Source organism: Oncorhynchus tshawytscha, linkage group LG17 (assembly GCF_018296145.1).
Source record: "Oncorhynchus tshawytscha isolate Ot180627B linkage group LG17, Otsh_v2.0, whole genome shotgun sequence".
Taxonomy (NCBI): Eukaryota; Metazoa; Chordata; class Actinopteri; order Salmoniformes; family Salmonidae; genus Oncorhynchus; species Oncorhynchus tshawytscha.
Window position 1 is genome coordinate 8252810 of NC_056445.1, and position 13466 is coordinate 8266275.

General features: G+C 45.7%; 1 protein-coding gene across 3 annotated transcripts in view; it reads right to left on the reverse strand.

Moving 5' to 3' along the window:
• Positions 1–13466, reverse strand: part of LOC112216784 (copine-8) — a 116450-nt gene that overhangs the window by 77206 nt on the left and 25778 nt on the right. The gene's annotated exons all lie outside the window — the stretch shown is intronic.

The window sequence follows — 13466 nt, forward strand, 5'->3', positions numbered from 1 at the left end:
TGTGACCAAAACAATGTGATTTAATAGTACACTATTAAAGGGCTCTGGTCGATAGGGTACCATTTGGGAAGAGAGACATGAGTGTCATGCTCTGATTGGCTAGGAGATGAGGCCTGTAGACGAGGCTTTGCTGTAGCAGCCGTTACAGAGCGGAGTGGGTCTCTTAGCAGACAGAGAAATATTAAAAAGTTAAGAGAGAGAGAGGCAGCACACAGCCAGTGCTGTTTAAAAGCCCCATCCATTATGATCGGTAACACCTTCTATATCATGATACTCAGGAGGGGGTTTATAATGAAGTCATCATCAGTGATCAAGAACACCTCCAGTGCACCTCCCCTTTGGATGGGGCCGCCTTCCAACCCCCTAGAGAATCAGTAGTACATTTACATTAAAACAGACAAACTACCCCTAAGCCCCTACCTACACACAACGCATGAACACCTTCAAAACCCCACTGGAATCAATGACTCATTTTCAAACAAAATAACCTTAAACCCCACCCCGCCTTCAAATTCTAACTCCACAGCCAATGACAATTCTTACACTAGTCATTGAGCACTTATACGTTGGAGAATTTTCGTTAAATAAACAGGGCCGGGAAGATTATGACTCATTGAAATCAGGGGATTTGGGGAATACAGTTACCTCTAATATAACGGAGCTATTCTTTAGTGAATTCGCTGGAGTGATTCCGACACAGACCATTCATCCTATGAGATCAGGATTGGATGAAGGGATGGGGTGATGGATGGAGTGAGGGAACGAGAGATGAGATACAGTAAGTGACTCCTCTGCCATGGCTAATGTGACTAGAGAATGTTGTATACAACAGCCAACAACAGACATAGACATGTCTTATATGGGCAGAAAGCTTACATTTGTGTTAATCTAAGTGCAGTGTCCAATTTACAGTAGCTATTGCTGTGAAACAATACCATGCTATTGTTTGAGGAGAGTGTACAACAAAACACTTATCAAGGCAACTGGTTTGACACATTCACCTCTGTAGGTAAATAATGTACTTGATTTCAGTAATCGTGCTCTGATTTGTCACCCTGAGGGTCCCAGAGATAACTACTACATTTTTTGTTCGATAAAATCCATTTTTATATTCAAATGTAAGAACTGGGTTCTACAGTTTGAACCCCTGCGATCTCTGGCCCCACACCGACCCCGCCCGGCTAGCTAAATGTGTGAAGGTTAGTATATTTTTTGTAGGGAAGATAATTATCTATCATGTAAGACATTCCTGGGAGTGTGTACACTTAAATGTTTTATTACCATAGCATTTTTGTATATTCTCTATAGTAATGTACTTAAAAATGTATGAATTGACCAATTTGGCACATTTTGGGCAAACTCCTGGCAGACTCGATACAAAATATTGTCTGGTAATGTAATTCTTTATTGGCTCAGTATGAAACTTAACACACACACACTGCTGCCATCTGGTGGCCAACATCTAAATTACACTTAGACTCCTATCTGAATGCCTGAGCGACAGGCAGTTAGTTTTGGGTATGTCATTTTAGGTGGAAATTTAAAAAAAGGGTGCGAGAGAACTACCCTTCTCTCCTCCTGACCTGCTGGTTCATGTCCCATTGAACTATCCCTGACACTTACTGAGCTGTATAAAAGGTGATGAAAGGTCAGAAAATGCTGACATGTTCCACTTTATTCCATTAAAGCCCAGGGATCAGCAGAGGCTTTGGACTGCTGTAGGACAGGAAGGAACACTGATCTTTCAGTGTCCATCTGTTCCTGTTTCCTGTTACCCGTGTTGCTCACTGACTCTCACTTTGTCAGTGTGTGTGTGTGTGTGTATATGTCTTATAGAATCTAAAAGCTGCAGAGTCTATAGTATGGTCTGCACAGTCGTGACAGCATTTTAAAAACAGGTTTCCTTCCTCATAGCAGGAGATAAATATTTTAGCCAGACTGTGATGGCTGGTTACTGGCCCTTTGGTCCTCGCCATGTGTAATGGGCCCCTGGGTTCCCCCTGTGTGTGTGTGTCAGCATTAGGGCTGTGTCGGGCATGACATTTTGTCAGTCGGTGATTGTCAAGCAAATAACTGCCAGTCTCACGATATTTGACCGTTAATTAACAAACACATTTGGCATCTCCGGGCTTCCACTCATATCCTACAAGCCACTGATGCAGACCTTTGGAACATCTACATTTGGAAAAAGTCAAACAAATCTATTTAATATAGCCCACACCATCACAACAAATCCATTGTTTATTTTAGACAGGTCTAAAGAAGCACAGGATCTGGCTATGCTGTCGGCTACATTCGTTAATTTAGCAGACAAGACTTGCTTAGAATTCCGTAGGAATTACTTTATATTAATTTTTAGTATGAAAATACAATTGAACATAGCTGAATAAAATAGAAAGGATATTTTCTCCAAACGATTTCCCGAGGGAGTGTGTACATGAGGCTATTTTGTGTTGAGCAGTTAACAAAAGAAACAAGTCTTCCTATATGCTTCATTTAGTTATTTATGCAACTTCAGTTGTGATTCAAACGTTGGGCTATCTGTTTAAATGTTTAATACAGTCTAAGGCTGCAATGTTGCGACTACTGATGATTTGAAAAAAGTTGCTTGAAAGACATGCGCTCTGCTTTTGTTTCTTGTGCAGGCTGCACACACTTCATCAGTCTCTCATTCACAATTTAACAAGGACTTAGCGATAATCTCACCAGGCTTCAAATTTCACGGCAGCATCCTCCTTGTGTGGCCGTAACACCCCCTAAAATAATCCATCCCTTTTGCGTAAAAAGTGACTGTTGTGCCCTTGGGCTAAATATACCATTTATAATTCCCTTCTCCCGGCTGCCAAGTGCCGTGCTCTGAAGCACCTCTCACTGACGTTGGTCTCTCATATATCACAACTTTTATTAGCCAATGCCAGTAATGTGATTGGGTCCTTCTCACAGGTATGTCAGTTCCGAAGTAGGCTACAAGTGAAGACCGACACCGAGAATGCATGAGCGTCCTTATCGAAATCCGAGGCGCATAGTGAAGATGTTAGAAGAACTGTCCACATTTACTTTTCATCAGCCAACAAGATGAATAGGACTAACAAACAGCAAAAGCACTAGCCAATGTCAGTCTACTATCCCCCATAGTATAAAAGTTGACCTGTTCTATTGGTCAACTTGTCCTTCTGTGCCAGAAAGATATATTCCAAACATACTCTGGGACAGTTGTGGGTTGCGATAGATCTCAAATTAATACAATATTTTAAAAGAAAAGAGGCGGATGCAACAGATCAGAACATTTAGCTTAAAATGTTGATAAACTATTTGGCTATTCCTTCACATTATTAGCACAGCAATGCGCACACGGCAGTAGGCTATAAGCGCCAATGGTCCAAAATGCAATGAATTAGCAGGAAAACACTGTTCTTAAAATACATGTCATCTATGCACTTAAACAGTGAATGGAGGATGCTTTTCCCATGGTTATTTTTCATGCCAGCCAGGTAGGCTATACTCCTGTTGTAAAGAGAAGCAATGTGCTTAATATTAGGAAAGATACGAAATAAATATAGTAGGCCTAGCCTATAGAAAGCTGATGGGATCCTACTCTTTTTAATAGAGGCCATCAAAACATTTTCACTCAATTGCATAGCGTAGAGAAATGTTGCGCAAAATGAGATCATGGGCTGTCGTGAAGTGTTTGATTTGACTTCGATCACATTTGCATCGATGTCAGAGTGATTAGAGGGACAAAAGAGTGGTGAGTACCAGGCAGTTAGCAAGTTTGGTAGGCTACGAATGACCATCAGCAGCATCAGAGCTTGGAGAAGCCTAGTTACCGTGACTAAACGGTCATGTGTTATTTTGACTGAGGTCTTGACTCGTGATTGCCAGTGTAGCGGTAATACGGTCACCGTAACAGCCCTATCTCAGCATGCCTCTGGGTGGGCTGCATTTTAGGCTTTCAACCTGAGATGCTAATTTGAACAAGTCATGTTCATCTCGGTTTCCATCGCTCTCTCAGTAGGAGGCTGAAAGCTGAAAGCCACAGAGATGGTAAAAGCCCATTTAATATGCTCTGTTCCATTAAGAGCTGGCAGGGTTAGTTTCCTGGAATTAACCCTCCCACCACTCCTCCACAGTGGTTTATCATTGGACGGCTTAAAGTGGAACTGACAGTGTTCAAACTACTTTGCAGCTATGAAACAAACAATCATAATATAAGTCAAAAATATCACATTTCCAGCTTATCCTACAAAACCAACTTTATAAGAAGTTTTAAAATAGGTTCTGACGAAAATTCTATAACATAGAGCAGACTCTGCCCCCCCCAAGCTTGATAATGAGTTGGTCATTTGAATCAGCGGTGTAGTGCTAGGGCAAAAACCAAAACGTGCAACCAGGGGTGGGCCCCAGTGGGTCGGGACAAGCATGCATCCTAGGCAAATAGCAGGCTATTATTCCCCATCGTTTCAGTGCAATGTTTTAATGACCAACTAGCTGAAAAGGTTTGAGAGGGTTCATCGAATGTTCCCTCACTAGATTTGATCTTATTTCGCTCTGGCTAACAGTTGTCGATCTTGTTGTTGTCATTGTGCATAACTAAGGGAGACAGAGCCTACCTTTTTCACGGTTGTTTGATCAATAGGACTGTAAAAGTACCCACATGTAAAGAGGACTCCCGTGGTAGTTACATAATTGCAGAAATGAATTCAGGTGCATTTTGTGGCTGTTGCTATTGCCTGTAGCCATAGTTCCGTTCAAAGTGAATGATGGCAGGCCTGGCAAATGGCTCGGATTGGCTATGGCGCACCGGTCCTGGACAAGACAGATCCTGGACAAGACAGATCCTGGACAAGACAGAGTTTTTATTATAGGTTTTATTTGCTGCAGTGTCTTAATTGTCCAAACGCACAGCCACTTTCCCACTCTATATTGCGATAGAATGTTCACAAATGCATTACTGTACATCATTCCCAAACATTCTATGCACAGTAAGCTTGACATCAGACCTACTGCTCATTAATAACAGGAGAAGAGACGAGAGCTGTTTCACAGAATATCCCCCCTTCTTTCTCCTCTCCCTCCTCTTCCCCTCTCTCGCTCTCTGATGAGATGTGTTCGTACAGACATTTCATTGAATGAACATGTCAAGCATGTCTCTGATCGGCTAAAGAATGACAGATCACCACTATTTGGTTACGACAACATTACCATGACAACCTGCTGAACATGTGCCAGACCACCAGGATCTTGACCTACGTTAGCCATCATCCTCTACCGTGTTAATCGAGAAATAGATTTTACCTGATGGAATGGTGAAGTCACACACACAGTACAGTTACAGTCCCGCCCCTGCGAATCAGAAATAAATAACCGCCATTGGTCTGGGAAACTGTGAATTAACCGGGGATATTACTGTCCTGCTGGTCATGATCTGTGGCCATGGGTAACACTGTCACTGCACGGAGAGAAAACAGAGGACAAGAAAAGGAGAGGGGAGAGGAAATGAGGAAAGATGGAAAATGTGAGCAAACACTCTCTCCTACCTTCTTCCCTCTCTCCCACTCTCCTGCTTCCCTCTCTCCTTCCTTATCCCCTCTCTCCTTCCCCCGTCCTTCCCTCCCTCTCCCCTCTTCCCTCCCTCCACTCTCCTCTCTCCCGCCTTCTTCCCCCTCTCCCTCCCGCCCCTTTTCCCCCTCACCCCTCCTTCCCTTCCTCCCTCCCTCCCTCCCTCATTCACACCTCTTCCCTCCCTCCACTCTCCTCTCTCCTGCCTTCTTCCCCCTCTCCCTCCCGCCCCTTTTCCCCCTCACCCCTCCTTCCCTTTCTCCCTCCCTCCCTCCCTCATTCACCCCTCTTCCCTCCCCCACTCGTCTCTCCCACCTTCTTCCCCCTCTCCCTCCCGCCCTCCCTCCCTCATTCACCCCTCTTCCCTCCCTCCCTCCGTCTCTCCCGCCTTCTCCCCCTCTCTCTCCCCCTCCCGCCCGCCCTCCCTCCCTCCCTCCCACCCGCCCTCCCTCCCTCCCTCCCTCCCTCCCTCCCTCCCTCCGCTCTCCCTCCCTCCCTCCCCAGTCTTCCCTCCCTCTCCCGCCAGTCTTCCCTTTTCCCCTTTTTCCCCCCCTTCCCTTTCTCCCTCCCCTTTCTCCTTCGCCCCTCTCCCTCAACTCTCCGCTCCCTCCTTCTTTCCTTCCTTCCTCCCTCCTTCCTCTCTCCCCTTCGCCCACTCTGCCTGATTCACCTGTCTTCCCTCCCTCCACTCTCCCATCTTCCCTCCCTCCTTCTTCCCCCTCTCTCCCTTCCTTATTCCCTCTCTCTCTCTCCTTCTTCCTTCTCTCCTCCTCCCTCTCTCCTTCCTCCCTCATTCAACCCTCTTCCCTCCCTCCACTCTCCCGCCTCTCTTCCCCCACTCCCGCCCGCCCTCCCTCCTTCACCCCTCTCTGCCTGATTCACCAGTCTTCCCTCCACTCCCCTCCTTCCCTCTCCCCCTTCCCTTTCTCCCCCCTTCCCTTTCTCCTTCTCTCCCTCCTTCTCCCTCTCTCCCTCCTTCACCCCTCTCTCCCTCCTTCACCCCTCTTTCCCTCCTTCACCCCTCTCTCCCTCCCTCCCTCTCCCGCCTCTCTTTTTCCTTCCCTCTCCTCCTTCCTTCTTCCCTCTCTCCCTCTCTCCTTCCTTTCTTCTCTCCTCCTTCCCTCTGCCCTCTCTCCTCCCTCCTTCCTCCCTCCCTCCCTTTCTCCTTCGCGCCGCTCTCCCTCCTTCACCCCTCTTCCCCCTCTCCCGCCTTCCTTCCTCTCTTTCTTCGCCCTCTCTGCCTGATTCGCCCATCTTCCTTCCCTCCCCTCCCTCCACTCTCCCTCCTTCCCCCTCCCACCCTTTTCCCCTCTCCCTCCTTCACCCCATCTTCCCCCTCCCTCCTTCCCCTCCCTCCTTCCCCTCCCTGCTGTGCCCCTCTTCCTTCCCTCCCTCCCTCCACTGCTCCGCCCCTCTTCCCCCCTCTTCCGACCCTCCTTCCCCCCCTCTTCCCTCCCTCCCTCCGACCCTCCTTGCTGACCCCCTCTTCCCTCCCTCCCTCCGACCCCCTCTTCCCTCCCTCCCTCTGACCCTCCTTGCTTCCCTCCCCCCTCTTCCCTCCCTCCCTCCGACCCTCCTTGCTTCGACCCCCTCTTCCCTCCCTCCCTCCGACCCCCCCTCTTCTTCCCTCCCTCCCCTCCCTCCCTCCGACCGAACCTCGCCCCTCTTCCCTTCGTCCCTCTTTCCTTCGTCCCCCCTCTCTCACCCCACTCTCCCTCATTCTCCCCTCTTTCCTTCTTTCCTTCCTCCAGCTCTCCCTGATTCTCCCCTATTCCCTCCTTCCCTCTCCCCACCCCCCTTCTTCCCCCTCCTTTGCCCATCTTCCCTCCCCATTCCCTTTTCCGCCATCTTCCCTCTCCCTGCTTTGCCCATCTTCCCTCTCCCTGCTTTGCCCATCTTCCCTCTCCCTGCTTTGCCCATCTTCCCTCTCCCTGCTTTGCCCATCTTCCCTCTCCCTGCTTTGCCCATCTTCCCTCTCCCTGCTTTGCCCATCTTCCCTCTCCCTGCTTTGCCCATCTTCCCTCTCCCTGCTTTGCCCATCTTCCCTCTCCCTGCATCTTCACTCTCCTTCACCCATCTCTCCCTCCATCATTCTTTCCTCTCCCACTCTTAGTTCACCCTTCCTTCACCCTTCCCAGTGTGGCCTGGATAACGGATCCACAGAGAATCACACCATCACACTGAACTAGATCCATCCACCACAGAAGGAAACGGAAACTGACACACACACACACACACACACACACACAATTCTAATATAGAATATCACATCTGTGCTTCCATACAGCTGCAGTATCAAAGAACAAAACACTCAAGCTGTGGGATTCCTTCTCCCTGTTGTAGTAGTGAACATGGTGCTGGGATCCTAATCTTAACAACATAACATTGCCTACCTACCTGCACATTCAGAAAGATCCTGATCCAGAAACAAATAGGTGAATATATACAGTGTGTGTACCTTCTTTATTTAGATTTGACTGTATCTAATACAAAACGGGAATGCTACAGAATAACAGACTAGACTCATACTCATATAAATCCTATATTAATATTTACTGTAAGTAGTGAATATGTTTTCTATTTCCATGGTAGCTTGTACTGTTTGAAAGGACAGAGTTGTGTGTGGCAACCGAGCAGGATTATGCTTGACAACATCTGGAGAGAACAGTTGCAACAGAGCGTGCTAATATGAGCTGAGGCTTTTCAACAGGTCACTGAGCCCAGCTCCACAGGTAGAAGCTAGCTACTGCTTTCTGGCCATCTTTCTCCCTATCCCTCCCACTTTCTTTCTCACACACACACACAGAGAGTGCGAGAAAGAGAGCATCAGCAGCGCTGTGGCTTGTATATTCTCAGTGCCTCTCTCGGAGAGACCTGTCCTAATTTTTACTGACAAGCCGGGCTGGGAGGGCAAAGAGACAGCCTCGGCAGTGTGTACGCATGCGCTCACCTTCACACACACACTATTTCAACCTGTGCTTGTCATGTTTTTACATTGCCAGGCAAATCAACATGCAAAGTGGTGGTCATGAAAGGGATGCCACAGAAGTATAGCCCTTCCACTGTGACACAGCTAGTTATTACTATACACACCGCCAGAGACCGTTTAAAATGCTTCGCTCTCCCCCTCCATCTCTCGCTATCTCTTTTCACTCTGTTTCCCTGCCCCCCTCTCTCAATCTCAGGTCTTACCACCATCTATCAAAGTATTCCATCTTAGCTAGGCACAATAACACATTTACTGGTGTCAGTGTTTCATTCATGGATTCTGTTGAGAACCCATTCTGAACGGTTGCTCTCTGTCTGTCTGTTTCCCTCTGACCTTTCCTCCAACTCTCTACCTCTCACTCCCTCTCTTACTCTCCCATTTCCTTTGCCAGTCCTCCAGCAGAGAGAAGAGCCCAGTAGAGGAAAGGATGTTAGGGCTGGCAGTATGGCGGCAGTATGGCAGCAGCATGGCAGCAGGCAGACAGGAGCCAGGGGATCCCTAAGCAGCGCAAAGAAGAGCAGTGTGCTGCCTCCCCAGGGTAGAGATGAGAGGGACACCCAGAGGAATACTAACTACAAGAGAGATGCAACCAGGGTGGGGATTACTACACTAGCCCCATGAGTCCCCCACTCACTGGAATGTGTTTCTCTCGCTCCATGAAATCTTATTACGACATGTTGGTAAATCATTACTGTAGCATTTCTGATGGGATGTTGTAGACATCTTTGTGATTTATGTATATTAGAGCACATGAAAACACACACACACACACACACACACACACACACACATTTATTAGCACAAGGAGAGCGATGAGTAGATGTTGGATACATGGATACTTGCTTCTCCAGCAGTCTGTCAGCCTCAATATCACCATGGTGACAGTGACTGACAGAGTCAGGTTGTGAGGCCCAGCCCCCTAACTTCTTGTTTTTAATATTCCAACAGTGATAAAGCTGAGAAGAGAGAATCATGAACACCTGTGGCTGTCACTCAAATCTTCACCTGTCATTAAAAAGCCTGTCATTAAATAGCCTGTGATTTATAGAGTTAAGATGGAACTCCTCAATTATGGTCCAAAGGACCCACGTGACGTGCAGACTTGTGTTCCAGCCAAGTGCTAGCACACCTTCAACTAATCAGAATACTTAGTTGTAGATAAAGTAAATAAGCATGATAACATTCAATATTTAATCTTAGAAGACAGTCAATAAAACCGTCATTCCATGCAAACCATACAAAAAGCCATTGACAGCAAAAATGTGATTTGCCTGCAAAATGTTAATAAAACAAAAAGTGCTTACAGTAGAGTGAAAGGAACTGGAGTTAAGTTGAGCGGCACACTCCTCCAACGAGGAAGATCAAGGCCAAAAAAAGCAATATGCCACCGGGTGATTGAAGTGAATTCGGTGTAGGATGACTAGGCACTTGGCGGGGTGACAAGAGGAGCTCTTTAGAGCAAGTGCTGCTGACTGCGCTTTCTAGCAGTGAATGTAATTATGGTTATTGATGTATTCAGGGATCGATAATATGAGCCTTGGTCATGGAATAGGGTGACATCTGGGATGCAGAAATGTCTGACATACGATATGCCAAAAACCTTAAAATGCTTAACACCCCGGGCGTCTTACAATCTCAGCTAGATGCCCTCAATCTCACATAAATTATCAATGAACCTACCAGGTACAACCCTAAATCCGTAACCATGGGCACCATCTTAGATATCATCCTGACCAACCTGCCCTCTAAATACACCTCTGCTGTATTCAACCAGGATCTCAGCGATCACTGCCTCATTGCCTGCATCTGTAATGGGTCTGCGGTCAAACAACCACCCCTCATCACTGTCAAACGCTCCATAAAACACTTCAGCAAGCAGGCCTTTCTAAATCGACCAGGTCCAGGTATCCTGGAAGGATCTTGACCTCATATCAGTAGAGGATGCCTGGTTGCTCTTTAAAAGTGATTGCCTCGCCATCTTAAATATATTATACATTGCCATATTGCCTTAAGGTTCAATTCTCAGGCCGACTCTTTTCTCTGTGTATAATATATATCAATGATGTCGCTCTTGCAGTTGGTGATTCTCTGATCCACCTCAACGCAGACGACACCATTCTATATACTTTTGGCCCTTCTTGGACACTTAACTAACCTCCAAACTAGAGGTCGACCGATTAGGGTTTTTCAATGCCGATACCGATCGGAGGACCAAAAAAAGCCATAATCGATTAAAATAGGCCGATATTTCAAATGTATTTATAATAATGACATTTACAACAGTACTGAATGAACACTTATTTTACCTTAATATAATGCATCAATAAAATCAATTTAGCCAAAAAATGTAATGAAACATGTTCGATTTGGTTTAAATAATGCAAAAACAAAAGTGTTGGAGAAGAAAGTAAAAGTGCAATATGTGCCATGTAAAAAAAGCTAACGTTTAAGTTCCTTGCTCAGAACATGAGAACATATGAAAGCTGGTGGTTCCTTTTAACATGAGTCTTCAATATTCCCAGGTAAGAAGTTTTAGGTTGTAGTTATTATAGGAATTATAGGATTATTTCTCTCTATACCATTTATATTTCATATACCTTAAACTATTGGATGTTCTTATAGGCACTATAGTATACCAGTGTAACAGTATAGCTTCCGTCCCTCTCCTTGCCCCTACCTGGGCTCAAGCCAGGAACACATCTACAACAGCCACCCTCGAAGCATCATTACCCATCGCTCCACAAAATCCGCTGCACTTGCAGAGCAAGAGGAACAACTAATTCAAGATCTCAGAGCGAGTGACGTCACCGATTGAAACGCTATTAGTGCGCACCCCGCTAACCATTTCACATCGGTTACACCAGCCTAATCTCGGGAGTTGATAGGCTTGAAGTCATAAACAGCTCAATGCTTGAAGCACAGCGAACAGCTGCTGGCAAACGTGCGAAAGTGATGTTTGAATGAATGCTCACGAGCATGCTGCTGCCTACCACCGCTCAGTCAGACTGCTCTATCAAATATCAAATCATAGACTTAGTTATAACATAATAACACACAGAAATACGAGCCTTAATTCATATGGTCAAATCCGGAAACTATAATTTCGAAAACAAAACGTTTATTATTTCAGTGAAATACGGAACCGTTACGTATTTTGTCTAACGGATGGCATCCATAAGTCTAAATATTGCTGTTACATTGCACAACCTTCAATATTATGTCATAATTATGTACAATTCTGGCAAATTAATTACGGTCTTTGCTAGGAATAAATGGTCTTCACACAGTTCGCAACGAGCCAGGCGGCCCAAACGGCTGCATATACCCGACTGCTTGCAGGAACGCAAGAGAAGTGACAGAGTTTCCCTAGTTAAAAGAAATTCATGTTAGCAGGCAATATTAACTAAATATGCAGGTTTAAAAATATATACTTGTGTATTGATTTTAAAGAAAGGCATTGATGCTTTTAAATGGTTAAATGCATGTTCAACCATTGTTAAAACGTGCCCACCTGACATCACTACTCTGGAAGGTTCTGACTTAGAATATGTGGACAACTACCTAGGTGTTTGGTTAGACTGTAAACTCTCCCTCCAGACTCATATTAAGCACCTCCAATTCAAAATTAAATCTAGAAATCGGCTTCCTATTTTGTAACAAAGCCTCCTTCACTCATGCTGCCAAACATACCCTTGTAAAACTGACTATACTACCGATCCTTGAATTCGGGCGATGTCATTTACAAAATAGCCTCAAACACTCTACTCAGAACACTGGATGTAGTCTATCACAGTCCCATCCGTTTTGTCACTAAAGCACTATATACTACCCACCACTACGACCTGTATGCTCTCATTGGCTGGCCCTCACTACATATTTGTCGCCAAACCCACTGGCTCCAGGTCATCTATAAGTCTATGCTCGGTAAAGCCCCACCTTATCTCAGCTCACTGGTCACCATAGCAACACCCACCTGTAGCACGTGCTCCAGCAGCTATATTTCAGTGGTCATCGCCAAAACCAACACTTCCTTTGGCCACCTTTCCTTCCAGTTCTCTGCTGCCAATGACTGGAATGAATTGCAAAAATCACTGAAGCTGGAGTCTTATATCTCCCTCACTAACTTTAAGCACCAGCTGCCAGAGCAGCTTACCGATCACTACCTGTACACAGCCAATCTGTAAATAGCACACAACTACCTCATCCCCATATTTTTATTTATCGTCTTGTTCTTTTGCACCCTAGTATCTCAACGTGCACATCATCATCTGCACATCTATCACTCCAGTGTTAATGCTAAATTGGAATTATTTAGCCTCCATGGCCTATTTATTGCCTTACCTTCCTACTCTTCTACATTTGCACATACTACCCACCACTACACCCTCAGGTGCTTCGCTATATCAAATTTGACATTGTCTGTCAGGCCGGTCGTGTGAGAAACTTGTCATCATGCAAGCGGTCAGACAAGTGAAATTTATGGTCAGTAAAGAAAACTTTAAGCTCGTCTCTTAATTTAAAAAAGCCTGTCAATACTTTGCCCCTTGATAACCAGCGCACTTCTATATGTTGTAAAAGCGTTACAGGGTCCCTGCCCATATCATTGCATAATGCAGAAAATACATGAGAGTTCAGGGGCCTTGCTTTAACAAAAGTTAACCATTTTCACGGTAGTGTCCAAAACAACTTCCAAGCTGTCATGCATTCCCTTGGTAGCAAGAGCCTCTCGGTAGATGCTGCAGTTTACCCAAGTAGTTTCGGGAGCAACTGCTTGCACGCGAGTTACCCCTCCACTATGTCTCCCTGTCATGGCTTTTGCACCATCAGTACAGATACCATCACATCTTGACCACCAAAGTCCACTTTGAAAATATTCTCTCATGTTGACCTGGTTTGCAGAAGAGGATGTCTTCCTTAA